Source organism: Triticum urartu, chromosome 1 (assembly GCF_003073215.2).
Source record: "Triticum urartu cultivar G1812 chromosome 1, Tu2.1, whole genome shotgun sequence".
Taxonomy (NCBI): domain Eukaryota; kingdom Viridiplantae; phylum Streptophyta; class Magnoliopsida; order Poales; family Poaceae; genus Triticum; species Triticum urartu.
The window spans coordinates 181315459-181334996 of NC_053022.1; positions in this window are offsets into that span (position 1 = coordinate 181315459).

A 19538-nucleotide genomic window follows, 5' to 3' on the forward strand; every position below is an offset into this window, starting at 1 on the left:
CCCTCGGGACTGTTGTTGGTTTGGACGGCACCCGTTGTTTCGGACAAGCCGTGGAATGTGACTGTTGGTGGAGGGGGAGTAAACCTTTACTTTTATCACTTGGAACCACCACTAGCCTGTTTAGCATGGGAGATATTGATAACTGATGGTCGTGAAGTAAATGAGAAGGGTGCATGTCTCAAAATATCATTTATCTCTGTTTTAAAAATTGAGCTCTGGCACCTCTGCAAATCACTGCTTCCCTCTGCAAAGGTACTATCTATTTACTTTTATGTTGTGTCATCACCTTCTAAAACAAGCGCTAGAAACTGAGTAGAGCATAGTTGTCATGATTTATGCATTGTGTGTATCTAATGTTGGGTGCATCATGATTGATCTTTTCTACCATCAATTACAATGTTTATTTGCTGCTTGAACATTGGAGGTGCTCTGCATTTATGTTTTGCGGTCTCAGAAAGGGCTAGCAAGATACCACTATTGTCATATTATATCATGGTTGTTCTGACAACGTGTTGCTGTTTGAGATACCTTTTTATTGCTCGCTAGCTGATTATGTCATTGATATGAGTCATTATAATCTTTAAGAGTTACTGTCGACATGCTTAGTTATAATGTCGGCTGAAAACCTGGGTGCTGTTTAATCTTATTTATGCAAACAAGAGCAAAAGAGTTCGTAAAAGTTTTTTCTTTTTCACTTTCAGTTTATCAACTGAATTGCTTGAGGACAAGCAAAGGTTTAAGCTTGGGGGAGTTGATACGTCTCCAACGTATCTACTTATCCTAACGCTTTTCCTCTTGTTTTGGACTCTAATTTTCATGATTTGAATGAAACTAACCCCGGACTGATGTTGTTTTCGACAGAACTACCATGGTGTTGTTTTTGTGTAGAAATAAAAGTTCTCGGAATGGAACGAAACTTTGCGAGGAATTTTTATATAATATATAAGAATTTATGGAGCCAAGACCTACCAGAGAGGGGCCCCTGGTTGGGCACAACCCACCAGGACGCGCCCCCCTCTCCTGGCACGCCCAGGTGGGTTGTGCCCACCTGGTGGCTCCGCTAACCCTGAAACCAATGCTATAAATTCCTATTTTTGGAGAAAAAATCAGGGAGAAAGAATTGTCGCGATCCACGAGACAGAGCCTCCACCAAGCCCTGTTCTTCCTCGGGAGGGCGGATCTGGGGTCCGTTTGGGGCTCCAGAGAGGGGCATCTTCGTTCTTCATCATTGCCAACCCTTCTCCATCGCCAATTCCATGATGGTCCCCACCGGGAGTGAGTAATTCCTTCATAGGCTCGCTGGTCGGTGAGGAGATGGATGAGATTCATCATGTAATCGAGTTAGTTTTGTTAGGGCTTGATCCCTAGTATTCACTATGTTCTTAGATCGGTGTTGCTATGACTTTGCCATGCTTAATGCTTGACACTTTGGGTCCGGGTGCCATGATTTCAGATCTGAACCGTTTATGTTATCATCATTATATCCATGTTCTAGATCCGATCTTGCAAGTTATAATCACCTACTACATGTTATGATCCGGCAACCCCGGAGTGACAACAACCGGGCCCACTCCCGGCGATGACTGTAGTTTGAGGAGTTCATGTATTCACTATGTGTTGATGCTTTGTTCCGGTTCTCTATTAAAAGGAGGCCTTAATATCCCTTAGTTTCCAATATGGACCCCACTACCACGGGAGGGTAGGACAAAAGATGGCATGCAAGTTCTTTTAATAAAGCAAGTATGACTATTCATGGAATACATGCCTACATTATATCGATGAACTGGAGCTAATGCCATGTCGCCCTAGGTTATAACTGTCACATGATGAATATCATGCAGCAAGTCATTGATCCAATGCCTATGAACTTTTCCACATTGTTTCTGCTAAGTTACTACTTCTATCATCACTGTTACACTTGCTACAAAATTACTGCTATCATTGTTACTGTTACTATTGCTGCTGTCACTACTATCAAAACTATCAAACTACTTTGCTACTGATCACTTTGCTTTTTTGGAAATGGAGGTTTAACCCTGGCCTCTGCATCATAATGATGCATGCAGCCATCTTATTAAAAGTTCGCAAAGTAGCACAAAGTCATAAAAGTATTACAGCTCGCAAGCTGAGAAAAGCAAATGAAAAAGAGAAAAGTACATGCTGACAATCACAACCGGTACGATAATATGTATGATTAGACTCCTAGAGTCCTATCCTGCTATGCGACCGCCATCCGAACCGGTTGAATATAGCCCGTGCTACCATCTCCCACTGGTTGCACCCAATAACCAAAGGCTCCCTGGAGTCCATAGGAGTGAGTAAGGACCACGCACGGATCCAAGCAGTAGCTCTGAAGATGACCTGTAAGAAAGTTAAATTGTATTGTCTGTTAAAAATAAAATCATTCCGACAATTTCATATAGCCCACAAAAGCGCACATATTCCAATCCGAATACGAGCCACAAATAGTATGGTCAACCCCAGCTAACCACGTTCCAAACAACGACTCCATGTCAACTGGAGGGTTAATGTTGAAGGATATATGAATCATTCTCCAAAGCAATTTGGCAAGTGGGAATTCAATGAATAAATGTTGTATTGTTTCATCATGATCACAAAAACAACGACATGAACTAACTACCCAACTCCTATTAACTAAGTTGTCCTTGGTGAGAATAACTTGCTTGTGAACAAACCACATAAAAAATTATATGCAAGGGAACCTTAATCCTCCATATATGCAACGATCTTGAGATTGGGCCAGATTTAATCAAATTCATATAAAACGATTTCACCGTAAAAACCCCATTTTTAGCTAATTTCCATTGCGTCGAATCTGGCTGGTCGGAGAGTTGAACATCTATCAATCTCCGAACCAGGTGCATCCAGGCTGTCCATCGCTCACCAACTAGCGCACGTCTGAACTGGATATATTCAATGGGATCGTTTGGAAAACTATGCCTACGTAGTCCTCCTAACGTTGCACAATGTTATAAAGGGTTGGATATTGGATGGCTAAGGGCGTCTCTCCCAACCACGCATCCTCCCAAAATCTTGTTCACATCCCATTGCCAACCAAGAAGAAGGGGATCATGGCGGTTGGTCCGTCCGGAGTCGTGCTGCCTATGGGCGGCGTGGTGAATTCCAAGACACCCCCGCTGGCGTCCGCACTGCGGTCCTCCCAGGTCGTGTGCGACAAGCAGCGCCGCGACGTTGGTGACCCCGGACGTCACCGCGGGAAGAGCCACAACATCATTCTTGAGATGCACGGGGCCAACAAGCACTAATGAGCCGCCAAGGCTCCATATTCCTATTTTCTCTTCTTTCTTTTTCCCAAAGGACAGAAGGTTCCCTCGCATACAAGTTAGCTAGGGGGGATAGAGAGTGTGGACGCCAATAGGCAACGCTTGAGGTGGCATCTTGCGAAGAAGAATACAATAGCAAAAAGCTAAGTCACGAGACTTTGAGTAAATTTCTTTTAATATCAGGTTATTTTTCTCGAATGGTATCCGTTCTTGTATAGGAAAACCTGCATGCGAAGGAACCTTGTCGGGATTGGCTGCGCCCTTGCTCCGTTTTGAGTCCGCTCAACGGCTCAAGTGGATTCACTAAGAACGGCAAGGTGCCTTGCCGGCAGCGGCACCCCTAGCTGGCTGCTAAGGATCCATCCTCAAGCGCTCGCGGCTAGGGTGCGCGCACCGGCAAGCCTTTCCCAATAACGCATAGGGTGCGTACCATATGAAGAGGAATCATACAAGGAAGATAGCATGCATTCGATTCAAAAATAGCACATTATATTACATTAATATTTGCCACAGTTCTAACTTAACTAGGATTGTTTTGGGTACGGATCCATGGCGGCGAGAGGCAGCGGAGCGCCTAGTCTCGACGCTGGCCTTCCACCCTCTTGACGTCGTCAACCAGGCTGACGACGGGCGCGACAAGATCTTCAAGCGCCCTTCGGTCCGCTTTCGCCGGCAAGCTGCCTTGGTTGAGGCTGATGTCGGGCTTCCTGGACGCCACCTTAGTGAGCACCTTGAGGAGGGCGCCCCGGCAAAGCTTCCGGGACTGGTTGGCCAGGTGGGTCGCTCGGCCATCATGGAGTAGCTTCAAGGCATCAAGGACGGCCTCGAAGTAGATGGTCACCCTGACACTCTCAGTTGTTCTCTCATCATGAGAGAACTTGAAGCTTGGCATGCCCATGGTGGAAAACTACATGGTGAGCCTCTCCGCGACATCGAAAAGGCGCTCGGTCCAGATCCCCACGCCTTTTACGAAGTCGTTATCGGTGGTAGCAGCACTCTCAAGCAGCAGCTTCTCGTCCTTAAGATCTTTGGCTAGGATCCTCTCACAAGCTCTACTGCCTTCAAGGATCTCCTCCAGAGTGGACAGCTTCAGCTTCAGATCAGCAATGGAGACGTTGGCCTTGGAGAGCAGTTTGGTCTTGTCAGATATGGTAACCTGCAGCCCCGCCAAGGTGTCGATTGTTTTGTCTCTATCGCTCTTGAGCACCGAGACCTCCTCCCTGTGCTTCTCTAGCTTCGCCTCCAGCTTCTCCACCTTGCTGGCCAGCTCGTTCTTGGCGGCCTCTGCGGCTTTGGCAGCATCGACGGCCTCCTTCAGCTTCCCGGCATGATCCAGGACCAGAGCGTCGAGTGCATCCTTGTGCTTCTGCTCCAGCTCCTGTGTCCGCTGCGCGACAAGCTTCTCAATTTCTTCATCCTTGCCGTGGAGCTTGGTGGCAAGTGCCTCCTCACGAGCGGCAAGGTCGTCTTCTTAGGCGTCGAGCAAGACACAATGCTCCCTTAGCTCATCATCCTCCTTGGAGGTCTGTGCAGCGGCCTCCTCCTTGTCCTTCTCGATGTCTGATTGCTTCAGAAGAAGCTCATTCCACAGCTAACCCAGCTGCTCCTGGCTGGTCTTGAAATCCTGTCGGGCCTCCATAAACCAGGCCTACACCTGCTCGACGCGCTCCTGGATGCCCGCCTGCACAGCGTCGACGACCGCCGTCCTGGAGTCCAGCTTCTCCTTGCGGGCATGGTGAAGCGCCTGAAGCTTCTGAAAGTTTCTGCTCATGGCTTGGAGGAGCTGGTCCTCCTTGGAGCTGTCGCTGCTGGTGCCTGGCTCGTCAACAACCTGGAGCCCGGTGGCGATGATGACGTCTTCGTCAAAAACCTCCCCCTCGACAGGCGCCCCGGTGCTTGACATCCTCGGGATGGTGAAAAACAGATCCTCGCCGATCTTCAGGTATCTGCTCGAGTTGGGGGCTTCGGAGGTGGACGGTTGGTCGTCGGTCACCGTCGCCCCGGCAGCCAAGGGCTCCGGGACCAATGCAGTGCCAGGCGCTCCTGAGGCAGGGATGCCATTAGTATGGTCACCGATCCCCTCGCTGGCCTCCCCGGCAGATCCCCTGGTGGCCTCTTCATGTGCCCCCTTGGCGGCCTCGTCGGCGGCAACCTTGTCAGCCTCGGCGGCGGCATCCCTGGAGATCTCCTTGATGCTGTCATTGATATCCATCTGACCCACCAAGGAGAGGTCTGGAAATCAAGGATGAGAAAAAGGTGAAACCAAGATCGAAGTTCAAAGCAAAGAGAAAAAGATTGCATTGGAAGGATGGTCAAGACCAGGAGGCGGGCGACTTACCTACGATGAGCTGGGGAGGAGTGGCTCCCTCCCGGACAAAACTCGTTGTCAGGATGGAGCCGCCAGCGCCTGTGCTTGCCGACTCTCCCTCCGCATGCATGGGCTCATCGGCAAGGGCCCTTGTCGGGGATCTCTCCCTTGGCGGCATGGGCTCACCGGTAGAGGCCCTTGCTGGGGATCCCTCCCTAGGTGGTGAGGTGGTTGATGGAGGAGGCATGTTGGGGGTGGCCCTTGGCAGCTCCTCCTGTTGCCACTCTTCCCATGCAAACCCAACAAGATTAACGGTGAAGAGACACACCCCAACGCTCGCCGGTGGGAAGTGGGTGATGGACTCATGATGTGGGCTGAGTCAGGGGCTGTGTTTTGGGCTGGGACCGAGGCTGATCGTGATCACCTCCGGCATACTTGAAGTTCTTGCCGGGGGTTCGTCGCCCATCGAGGTCTTGGCCCTCTTCGCCATCCTCTACGCCAGTGTCTCCGTGTCCCTACAGAGGCAAGCCAAGACGAGATCAAGTCATGCGAAATAACCAAAACAGAGATTCACGAAATGGAGAAGGTGGTGGAGCACTTACTCGTCCCCTTCTTCGTCCTCTTCCTCCAGCGTCCTCATGTTCGGGCTCATGGAAGAGAGGTCATAGTCGGATTCTAGTATGGTGTCCATTTGGAGGGGTGGAGACGGAGGCCTGGGTCGCTTGGCCGCGGCGGAAGGAGCGGCCGCTGCTTCCTGTGTTGTTGCGGCCGTGCACCTCGTATGGCGCACGGATTGTGCCTGGGCCTCTTGACGCTGTGTGGCCTTGCCAGTGGCCTTCTTGGCAGGGACCCCTTTGGGCGAGGAAGCTCGCCACAATTTCTCGCTGGAGCCAATCCACCAGAGGACGCGCTTCCTCCCCTAGTCTGGGGGCTCCTCAGGCGGTTCCTCTTCGTCTGTGTCATCGACCGCCTCCTAAGTGGAAGGGCCCCCGATGGCGGCACTGCTATGCTCCCCAGCGGTCTCCTCCTGCTCAACAAAATCTTCTCCGACCCCGGCCTCGCTTTCCCGAAATCCGACACTACCGGCCGCCGCGGAAAGGGCTGCCTCTTCCGCCCTGCTGGCGATATACACCACCTCTTCGGCGGTGGTATCGCAGACGAGCTGCGGTTCTTCACGGATGGCCCTCTCCGACCAGTTGTCGAAAGAATCCTGCACCCGCGCCGCATCCAGCTTGGCTCAAGTCTGGTCAAGGCCATGGGCGTTGAACACCGGCATCATGGCAATGATGGAGGTCCAGGCAGAGTTGTTGCATAGGGGACCACGGCTGCCGGCAACTTGAACAATTTGTCGGCCTCCTCACCCTTGCCAGCTTTTTTAGCCTTGTTGGCCTTGTCGGGCTTGCTGACCTTGAGCTCGAACAGCTTTGAGCAGAGGGACGCATGCTGCATCACTGTAAAGTTTTGATTCAGGCCGGGGCACAACCTCATAATATCTGCCGCATTCCGGAAATCCCAAGCTGGCCTCCCTTTGTTATGCAGAGGGGCGATACGGCGGCGGAGGAAATCAGCCCCGATCATCAGGAGGGTGAGCCCAGCGGTCTTGAGGCGGTGCATTCTGGTGGTGGCGACTATGAGCATCTTGTCCTGAGGGTCGAGGTTGCCCCAGTTGCTGCGACGGGCCACTTGCGCTTGCGGGGGGTGCAAAATGGATGCGGCTCTTTGTCCACAATCCAGCACCACCTGTGCCGCCACTTGTCCCACTTATCCTTCTGGTTCCTATTTGGATACGTCTCCTTGCAGCAGACCCTCAGGATCCAGGTGACGCAGCCGGACAGCGCCCCTCCTGCCTGGATGCGGGGGATGAAATAGTGGAAGAAGTGCGCCGTGTTGGGGACCACCCCAGCAAAATTCTCACAGAGGTGAGCAAAGGTGGCCATGCACGCCACGACATTCGTAGTGAAATCCAAAAGATGGAAGCAGAAGGTATACATGATGTCGATGAAGAAATCCGAGAATGGGGGGGCAGAGCCCGCAGTAGAGATAATCAACCAAAAACATGAATCTATCTGGACCTAGCGCGTCGTTGGGACCAGGGATGACGTGGGTGGCGGGATGCCCCATCGTCTCCCTCCCCCACATGAACTGGTACCGATCCTTGAGCACTCATGCGTCGAGCCCAGAAGCAAAGATGACGTACTCCCTCTGTATCGTCACCGGCTCACCCTCCAGCACCACTTCCCCCTTGCTCACCTTAAGCGCTCCCTTGCCCTTATTTTTGGGTGCCATAGTAGCCAACGGAGGGCGGGGGCCGAAAGTGGAGGGCGCAGAGGCAATGGGCGGAGGAGGAGGCTCTGGATTGGGCTCGAGGAAGCAGAAGGAGACGGCGGCTTCCTAGGTTGGAATGGGCGAGAAGGGTAAATGAGCAGCACCCCTGCGGATTCCTCTTTTTATGGGGAAGGCGCGGGCCTGCCTCTTTACTGTTTGATGTGAAGGCATTGGCACAGGCACAAGCATGCTGTAACTGTTCCACGCACGAACCCCACACCACGCATTCAATACAGATCATGGGGAAGCACAGCAGACGAGAAAATTATAGCAGTTATACCCTGTCACGCGTGCCCGTGCACTGTTTGGGCCTGGCCCAATGACGCTCCGCGCTCGTGTGTGGCCCAGGCCCGGGGGCTCATGTCGGTGTACTAAAGTTTGGGCACTTTAGCACCCCATACTTGTGCACGGGTAGTCGTAGCCCCACGTGCGGCGAGGCATGAAGAACACGATCAAGGATAAAAATGAGATACAAGGCGAAGAGAAGTGGCCAATCCAGAGAACAGAGGACAAGCTGGACCCCCGACAAGATCCTTGCCGGGACAGCTTGCACCACCCCCAGCAAGATCCTTGCCGGGACAGCTTGCGCCACCCCGACAAGATCCTTGCTGGGATGGCTTGTAGGGCACTAACAAGAGCACCGCCGTTGAGATTGAGAGCTCTAGCACCATTGACAATGTTAAGGTAAAGACCCAGGGGCACGCGTGTAGAGGCTTGCTGATATTTGTGGAGGCCAGAAGACGAGGTACCTACAAGATCCTTGCTGGAGACGTCTGCAAGGCAAGACTGCGGCAAGACTCCGCCACCCCGTCATCACTCCAGCACAGTGGACGGCCTGCCAGCCTAGCAAGAGCGTGCGTGGTGGCATCCAGATCTTCGTTAAGATCCTGCCACCTCTCTAGCGTGGTAGCTGGTTAGCCAACTTGGCACTGCATGCCTTGTCGGCATGGAAGCGTGTCAACAAGGAGCAGGGCGGCGACTGACGGGACGGGTCCTACTCCCGTCCCCGATAAAGCTGAGGGGCACGTAAGCAACATATTTAATGTGTTTTGTCCTAAGACGCTGGTGATAAACATAGGCACTGTAGCTACTTTACACCTCCTGTGTGCCACTATGGAAGCCCCTTGGACATATAAAAGGAGGCCCATGGCGTACTAGAGGAGCATTCGGACTTTTGAACCTCTCGGCCCAGCTTGCATGCAGAGTAGCTAGCCGAAGCACAAGAACACAAAATATACACTCAAGCAGGACTAGGGTTTTACACTTCTCAGCGGCCCGAAACTAGGTAAAAATCCATCGTGTTGATCATTAGATCTTCTCTTTGCTCTATCCCTCTTCCTTGCCAAACCGTAGAAGGGATCCACGTGATCCCATGGGTGACGTTCACGCCGACATTGTGAGTGCCTTAGTGGTGTCATGTGAACGTCGACTACATGAAACTTCACCATATTTGGGCCTAAGGGAATGCATTGTGGAGTAGAAATTAGATGATGGGTTGCGATTGTGACAGAAACTGAAACCCTAGTTTATGCGCTATTCCGTAAGGGACCGATTGGATCCAAAAGTTTAGTGCTATGGTTAGAATTTATTCTTAGTACTTTTCTCGTAGTTGCGGATGCTTGCGGGAGGGTTAATCATAAGTAGGAGGTTTGTTCAAGTAAGAAAAGCACCTAAGCACTGGTCCACCCACATATCAAATTATCAAAGTAGCGAACACGAATTAAACCAACATGATGAAAGTGACTAGATGAAATTCCCGTGTACCCTCAAGAACGCTTTGCTTATCATAAGAAACCGATTTGGCCTGTCCTTTGCCTCAAAAGGATTGGGCTACCTTGCTGCACTTTTTTTACTACTATCGTTACTTGCTCGTTACAAATTATGTTGCAATCAAACTACTCTGCTACTTACAATTTCAGCACTTGTAGACATTACCTTACTGAAAACTACTTGTCATTTCTTTATTCTTGTCATTGGGTTGGACACTCTTGCTTATCAAAAAGAGCTACAGTTGATCCCCTATACTTGTGGGTCATCAAGGCTATTTTCCGGCGCCGTTGCCGGGGAGTGAAGCACCTTTGGTTAGTGGAATTTGGTAAGGAAACATTTGTATAGTGTGCTGAAATTTATTGTCACTTGTTACTATGGAAAACAATCCTTTGAGGGGTTTGTTCGGGGTAGCTTCACCTCGTCCGAAACCACAATTAGCTACCCCTCAACCTAATGCACCTACTGAAAGTATTGAATATGAAATTCCTTCGGTTATGATAGAACAACTGCTAGATAATCCTTATGCAGGAGATGGAACTGAACATCCTGATATGCACTTGATATATGTGGAACAAATTTGTGGATTGTTTAAGCGTGCAGGTTTACCCGGAGATAAAGTTATGAAAAAGGTTTTCCCTTTATCTTTGAGGGGGAAAGCATTTGCATGGCATAGGCTATGTGATGATATCGGATCATGGAATTGGAATCGTTTGAAATTGGAGTTCCACCAAAAAATTTATCCTATGCATCTAGTTCATCGTGATCGGAATTATATATATAATTTTTGGCCTCGTGAAGGAGAAAGTATCTCTCTAGCTTGGGGGGGGGGCTGAAGTTAATGTTATATTCATGCTCCAATCATGAGCTCTCAAGATAAATTGTTATCCAGAATTTTTATGCTCGGCCTTCTCGTAATGATCAAACCATGCTTGATACTTCTTGTGCTGGTTCTTTTATGAAGAAAACTATTGAATTTTCGTGGGATCTTTTGGAAAGAATTAAACACAACTCTGAAGATTGGGAACTCGACAAAGGTAAAGAGTCAGGTATTAAACTTAAGTATGATTGTGTTAAATCTTTTATGGATACCGATGCTTTTCAAAAGTTTAGCACTAAATATGGACTTGACTCTGAGATAGTAGCCTCCTTGTGTGAATTATTTTCTACTCATGTTGAACTCCCTAAAGAGAAGTGGTTTAAATATCACCCATCTATCAAAGAAGAAACTAAAGAACCGGTACCAGTTAAAGAATAAACTATACTTTATAATGTTGATCCAGTTGTTCCTTCTGCTTATGTTGAGAAACCACCTTTCCCTGTTAGTATAAAGGAACATGCTAAAGTTTCAGCTGTGGTTAACAGAACACCTAGACCTGATGAACAAATCAAAGTAGAACCTAGTATTGCTATGGTTAAAGATCTTTTGGAAGAAGATATGGATGGGCATGTTATTTACTTCTATGAAGAAGCTGCTAGAATTGTCGAACCTGATAAAAAGGATAAACATAGACCTGTTGTTGGCATGCCCGTCATCTCAGTTAAAATAGGAGATCACTGTTATCATGGTTTATGTGACATAGGTGATAGAGTGAGTGCTATTCCTTATACCTTATATCAATAAATTATGAATGACATAGCACCCGCAGAAATAGAAGACATAGATGTTACTATTAAACTTGCTAATAGAGACGCTATATCACCAATTGGGATTGTTAGAGCTATTGATGTCTTGTGTGGGAAAATACAATACCCTATTGATTTTCTTGTTCTTAGTTCCCCACAAGATGAGCTTTGTCCCATTATCTTTGGTATACCTTTCTTGAACACCGTTAATGCTAGAATAGATTGTGAGAAACAAACTATCGGCATTAGTTTTGGTAATGAGTCTCATGAGTTTAATTTTTCCAAGTTTAGTAGAAATCTTCACGAGAAAGAATTGCATAGTAAGAATGAATTAATTGGTCTTGCTTGTATTGCTGTACCACCTACAGCTCCTTTAGAACAATATTTGCTAGATCATGAAAATGATTTACATATGCATGAAAGAAATGAAATAGCTAAAAATTTCTTTGAACAACGTCATCTACTTAAACAAAATTTGGCTATTGAAACTCTGGGAGGTCCTCCTCCACCTAAAGGTGATCCTGTGTTTGAATTAAAACAATTGTCAGACACTTTGAAATATGCTTATCTTGATGATAAGAAGATATATCATGTTATTATTAGTGCTAACCTTTTAGAACATGAAGAAGAAAGATTATTGAAAGTTCTAAGGAAGAACCGAGCTGCTATTGGATATACTCTTGATGATTTAAAGGGCATTAGTCCCAATCTATGTCAGCACAATATTAAAATGGAACCTGATGCTAAACCCGTTGTTGATCACCAATGATGATTAAATCCAAAGATGAAAAAGTGGTAAGTACGGAAATATTAAAACTTCTGGAAGCAGGTATAATCTATCCCATAGCTGATAGTAGATGGGTAAGTCATGTTCATTGTGTTCCTAAGAAAGGAGGTATAACTGTTATTCCTAATGATAAAAATGAACTTATTCCACAAAGAATTGTTACAGGCTATAGAATGGTAATAGATTTTAGAAAATTAAACAAAACAACTAGGAAAGATCATTACCCTTTGCCTTTTATTGATCAAATGCTTGAAATATTATCTAAGAACACATACTTTTTCTTCCTTGATGGATATTCTGGCTTTTCACAAATACATGTTTCTCAATCTGATTAAGAAAAGACCACTTTTACTTGTCCCTTTGGAACCTATGCTTATAGACGTATGCCATTTGGTTTATGTAATGCACCTGCCACCATTCAAAGATGTATGACTACCATATTCTTTGACTTCTATTAAAAGATTGTTGAGGTTTTCATGGATGACTTTTCTGTTTACGGGAAGTATTTTGATGATTGTTATAGCAATCTTGATCGTGTTTTGCAGACATGTGAACAAACAAATCTTGTCTTGAATTGGGAGAAGTGCCACTTTATGGTAATTGAAGGCATTGTCTTGGGTCATAAATTTTCTAAAAGAGGTATTGAAGTGGACAAATCTAAGGTTGATGCAATTGAGAAAATGCCATGTCCTAAAGATTTAAAAGGTATTCATAGTTTCTTAGGTCATGCTAGTTTCTATAGGATATTTATCAAAGACTTTTCAAAAATATCTAGGCCTCTTATTAGTCTCTTGTAAAAGGATATTCCTTTTGTTTTTGATGACGATTGTTTAGGAGCCTTCGAAACACTTAAGAAAGCTTTAATTTCTGAACCTATTGTTCAACCACCTCATTGGAAATTGCTTTTTGAAATTATGTGTGATGCTAGTGATTATGCTGTTGGTGCTATTCTAGGACAAAGAGTTGATAAAAAACTTAATGTAATTCATTATGCTAGTAAAACTCTAGACAGTGCTCAAAGAAATTATGCTACTACTGAAAAAGAATTTTTAGCAGTGGTGTTTGCTTGTGATAAATTTAGACCTTATATTGTTGATTCCAAAGTAAGCATTCACACAGACCATAATGCTATTAAATATGTTATGGAAAAGAAAGATGCTAAACCTAGACTTATTCGATGGGTTCTCTTATTACAAGAATTTGATTTACATATCATCGATAGAAAAGGAGCTGAGAACCCAGTAGCTGATAATTTATCTAGGCTTGAAAATGTGCTTGATGACCCACTACCTATTGATGATAGATTTCCAAATGAGCAGTTAGCTGCAATAAATGTTTCTCATAGTAATCCTTGGTATGCTGACTATGATAATTACATTGTTGCTAAATATTTACCACCTAGCTTTACATACCAACAAAATAAAAAATTCTTCTATGATTCAAGACATTACTTTTGGGATGACCCACATCTTTATAAAGAAGGAGTATATGGTAGACGTTGTGTACCTGAACATGAACATGGACAAATCCTACGGAAATGTCACTCCGAAGCTGTAGTGACCCGACCTCAAACGGTCAAGTCTCTGTGCTTCAGTGTACTCGAAGGATTTATAACAGAGTGGCAATCACACACTTAATACATCGAATGTCTCAAGAGAGAGAAATTATTACAATAAATATGGCTTAAGGCCATCTAATACAATAACAGCGGAAGGCTTGGAAGACAAAGTGAGTCCATCAACTCCAACGGCATAGCTGAGTGCATGACAAACGACCTATCACACCTTACTCCTCGTCTGAAAAGTCTGCAACATGATATGCTGCAGCCCGAAAATGGGTCAGCACATGGAATATGCTGGCAATGTAACACAAGAGATTAATGAACAGATAAAAGCTATCACTAAATGCATATATGGGTTGTAGCGACCCAACCTCAGATGGTCAAGTCTCTGTGCTTTAGTGTCATCCCTGGATCGGTAATGCTGACACACATAGTACTCGAAGGATGTATAACAGAGTAGCAATCACATACTATTACATCGAATGTCTCCAAAGAGAACTTATTACAATAATATGGCTTAAGCCATCTAATGCGATAACAGCGGAAGGATTGGAGGATAAGGTGAATCCATCAACTCCAACGGCATAGCTGAGCTGCACGGCAACGACCTAACGAACATTACTCCTCGTCTGAAAAGTCTGCAACATAATACGTTGCAGCCCGAAAACGGGTCAGCACATGGAATATGCTGGCAATATAACACAGTAGGGCAGAAACTGAATAATGCTATCACGACATGCATATATGGCTGGTGGAAAGCTGTATGGTTGTAGTTTTGCGAAAAGCCAAATTTTCCCTACAACAACGGAATAGATTTTAATTTACTATCATGGTGGTTGAAACATCATTGAGAAGGTATCCCCAACTCAATCCCACTTAAAGTGAATTAACATCCCAACAGTATTAATTAAGCATGTGAGATAAATGTGATAACCCAAGTACTAGATACTCAAGAATTGTCCATAACCGGGGACACGGCTAACCATGATTAGATTGTACACTCTACAGAGGTTTGCGCACTTTTCCCCACAAGACTCGATCGCCTCCATTGGATTTCTCGCACTACATGGTGTTTGAGAAACGGATGACCGAGACATAGTCTTTCAGAAACGTTAACTCTCTACTCCGGGTAGACCATACCAAACCTACAAAACCCACTACCTGTTGATCTAGCTCTTCAAGACGTTCACGTAACTTACTCAACTATGCTAGAGCCCATAATAGCTTGTGGCTGCAGACAGAAGTTTCTAGCATGAATCATCTCAGTTCCCTTTGAGCCTGGGTGGCGCTCCATAGGAAGATCACACGGGTACCCCGTGATTTCCATGAAAAAAACAGACAACACTGGGTTCCCCAGGTGCCTCAATCCACCCAGTTGTTTGATTAAGTTGCCACCTTAAGTTGAACCATTAATTAACAATCTCACATCTGACATGAATTTCACTCAAACCCAAACCACGTCTACGAGCATAGCATAGCAATATAAGCAATACGTAGAAGTAACTCCCAAGGGTTTGAATATAATAGGGCAATAGGTTCTACCTCAGCAACTACTTCCCAACCCACAAGTTAATGACATCCTAATCATGCAATGTTTGAGGATTGGAACTAATGCATAAAAACTGGGTAATAATGGGATATGATCAAAGTGTTACTTGCCTTGTTAACAATCCGCGAATCCTAGAGACTCTTAGTAACACGCTTCGCACTCCGGGAATTCTATCGCAAGCAAACAATAACATACATAAGTAACAAGCAACGATGCACAAGCAAAACTCAAATAAGAGAGGTTGACCAGAAAGTTCAAATTAAGAACTCCGGTTCACAAAAAGAATCAAAACAAACGGAGCAACGAAACTCAAACGGCGAAAGAAAGAAGCTTCGTTTACTAATCTGAAACTAGGTCAAATTTTACAGTAGCAAAACTTGTTTGAGTTGGTTAAACGGAAAGAGGGTTTCGAGATGAAACTCCAGGCGCTTGAATCGCCTGATTCCGTTAAACGAGCGAAAAGATAAACAGAAACTAAGATCAGATCAGAAATCACGATCAGAAAAATCGTGGAATAAATCCGATAAAAGAAAACTCACGAACAGACTAACGAATGAGCATTCGTTAGTTTTTTCTAACGGGCGAGGAACCATTCATTAAAACGAACGTTCAGACGAACGTCCGCTAACTAGAAGAACCGAGAAAAACCAGTGAATCCAAAAAAAAACGGATCTAGGGTTTCTGAAAAATAAACCGAACGGTCTTTATAAAAAAACCGGCGGAGAGGCGCGGTGGTTACCTCCGGCGAGGGGCTCCAGCTGGGCGGGGTGCGGGGCGGCGGCTCACGGGGCGGCGGGGCTTGGCGGCGGCGGCGGCGAGCGCGGGCGGCGGCGGCTGCGCGCGGCAGGGGCGGGGGGGCTAGGCGGCGGCGGTGGTGGTGTTGGGGCGGGGGTGGCGACGTATATAAAGGGGGCGGGGGCGGCGACTTGGAGGAGGGGGCAAGGCGCGGCGGCTGCGGAGTCCAACTCGGACTCCGGTCCGAGTGGCGGCGGCGGCCTGGCGTGGTTCGGCCTTAGGCCCAGTTGGTGCGGAACCCTTTTTTTAAACTTCGCCGACCGAAATAAAATCCTAAAAAAAACCTAAAAATGCCAAAACAATTTTTCACCCTCTAAATAAAATATTTAGAACAAGATGAACATTTTCTTGGCCCTAAAATGCAATTTCGAAAAACATGCAATTTTTCTAATGCAAATAAAATCTGAATAAGATCAAATAAAAATCAATTTAATGATTTTAATATTTTCCTCCAATATTTCATTTATTTTGGAGAAGTCATATTATCTCCTCTCTTTAATTTTTAATGTGAAATACTTTTCGGAGAGAAATAATTAAAATCAAATCCTCTTTTCATTATTTGATAAAAGAATCAAATATGAAGACCGGGAAATCCCCAACTCTCTTCGAGGGTCCTTGAGCTGCTTAGGATTTCGAGGATTACGGGAAGGAAAAGCAATAAAACATGATATGCATGGATGATCTATGTATAACATTCCAAATTGAAAATCTGGGATGTTACAAACCTACCCCCCTTAAGATGAATCTCGCCCTCGAGATTCGGGTTGGCTAGAAAATAGGTATGGGTGGTCCTTGCGGAGATCATCCTCTCGTTCCCAGGTAGCTTCATCCTCGGTATGGTGGCTCCACTGAACTTTACAAAACTTGATAACCTTACTGCGGGTGACTCTGCTGGCAAACTCAACAATCTTAACTGGCTTCTCCTCGTAAGTCAAATCACTGTCCAACTGAATCGCCTCCAAGGGTAGTGTATCTCTTAATGGTATTTCCGCCATCTCAGCATGACACTTCTTCAGCTGTGAAACGTGGAACATAGCATGGACTCCTGACAATCCCTCAGGTAACTCCAACTTGTAGGCGACTTCTCCCATCCGTTCCAAAATGCGATACGGTCCAACAAATCTCGGGGCTAACTTTCCTTTAACTCTAAAACGTTTCACTCCTCGCAAGGGCGATACTCGCAGATATGCACTATCTCCAATTTCGTAGGTTACCTCCTTGCGTTTTGAGTCTGCGTAACTCTTCTGCCTGGACTGAGCAATCTTCAGTCAGTCTCGGATCAGTTTTACCTTCTCCTCAGATTCTTTAATCAAGTCTGGTCCAAACAACTGTCGGTCTCCTACCTCATCCCACATCAACGGTATTCTGCACCTGCGTCCATACAGGGCTTCAAACAGTGCCATCTTCAAACTGGCTTGGTAGCTATTGTTGTATGAGAACTCTGGATATGGCAAATTGTCATCCCAACTAGATCCATAATCTAGCGCACAGGCTCTCAACATGTCCTCCAAAATATGATTGACTCTCTCAGTCTGTCCATCTGTCTGCGGGAGAAACGCTGTACTGAACTCCAATCTCGTTCCCAAAGTCTGGTGTAACTGATGCCAAAACTTTGAAGTAAACTGTGTTCCTCGATCCGATACGATGGTCCTTGGAACTCCATGCAGACATACGATTTTGGACATATAGATCTTGGCCAATTTTGCACTTGTATAGGTGGTTTTCACTGGGATGAAGTGAGCTACTTTGGTCAAACGATCAACTACTACCCATATGGAATCATATCCTGCTTTAGTCCTGGGTAATCCGGTGATAAAGTCCATGCCAAGTTTATCCCACTTCCATTCGGGTATCGGCATAGGCTGTAACAGTCCTGCTGGCTTCTGATGTTCTGCCTTAACTCTCTGACATACATCACATATGGCTACATACTCGGCAATATCCTTCTTCATACCAGTCCACCAGAAACGTTCCTTCAAATCCAAATACATCTTGGTGTTTCCAGAGTGTATCGAGTATGGTGAGTCATGGGCCTCTTGAAGTATTAAATTCCTGGTCTCCTGGTTGTTGGGCACATAAACTCGGTCCTCAAACCATAGGGTATCGTGCTCATCCTCACGAAAACCTTTGGCCTTTCCTTTGCCCATCTTCTCCTTTATCTCGGCAATCTCTTTATCATCTTTCTGATCTTCCCGAATCTTGTCCAGCAATGTTGACTGAACCTCCATTGTGGCAATGAACCTTCTAGGTACAATCTCTAACCGAAGTTCCATGATGTCCTTTGCTAATTCCTTCGGCAGTCCTTTACTTTCAAGGGTATTAGCATAACTCTTCCGACTCAATGCGTCTGCTACGACATTGGTCTTTCCTGGATGATAGTGTAGCTTCATGTCATAATCCTTTATAAGCTCCAACCATCTCCTCTGCCTAAGGTTCAGCTCCTTCTGGGTGAAGATGTACTTCAAACTCTTGTGATCCGTGTACACATCACAACGGTTTCCAATAAGGTAATGTCTCCAAGTCTTCAACGCATGCACTACGGCTGCTAGCTCCAAATCATGCGTGGCATAATTCAACTCATGAGGTTTTAGTTGTCGTGAGGCATACGAAACAACTCTTCCATCCTGCATAAGCACACATCCAAGTCCTAAGCGAGAGGCGTCGCAATACACTTGGATCTCCTTATGTATATCTGGTAGTACTAGCACTGGGGCTATAGTCAAACGTTTCTTCAACTCCTGGAAACTTGCTTCACAATCTTCTGTCCATTTAAACTTGGTATCCTTCTTCAACAGTTCAGTCGTTGGTTTTGTAATCTTGGAAAAATTCTCAATGAATCTCCGGTAGTATCCTGCAAGTCCAAGAAAACTGCGGATCTCGCTAACTGAGGTGGGTCCTAACCATTCAGTGACTGACTGAACCTTGCTGGGGTCTACTGCTATACCTTCTCCTGATATAACATGTCCAAGGAATCCGACTTCCTTCAGCCAAAACTCGCATTTGCTAAACTTAGCATACAACTGGTGTTCCTTCAGCTTCTCGAGAACTAAACGCAAATGCTCTTTGTGCTCCTCCTCGTTCTTCGAGTATACCATGATATCATCAATAAACACCACAACAAACTTGTCCAAATACTCCATGAACACCTTGTTCATCATGCTCATGAAATAGGCAGGGGCGTTAGTCAGTCCAAACGACATGACCGTGTACTCGTATAATCCATATCGCCTTGTGAATGCCGTCTTTGCTATGTCCTTCTCTCGTATCTTCAACTGATGATACCCCGATCGCAAATCGATCTTCGAAAACACTTTAGCTCCTTGTAACTGATCAAACAGATCGTTGATCATCGGCAGTGGGTACTTATTCTTAATCGTCACTTCATTCAATGCTCGATAATCAACAACCATCCTCAGGGATTTATCCTTCTTCTCAACCAAAAGTACCGGGGCTCCCCAAGGTGATGAACTTCTTCGTATATACCCTTTCTCCAATAACTCCTTGATCTGTTTCTT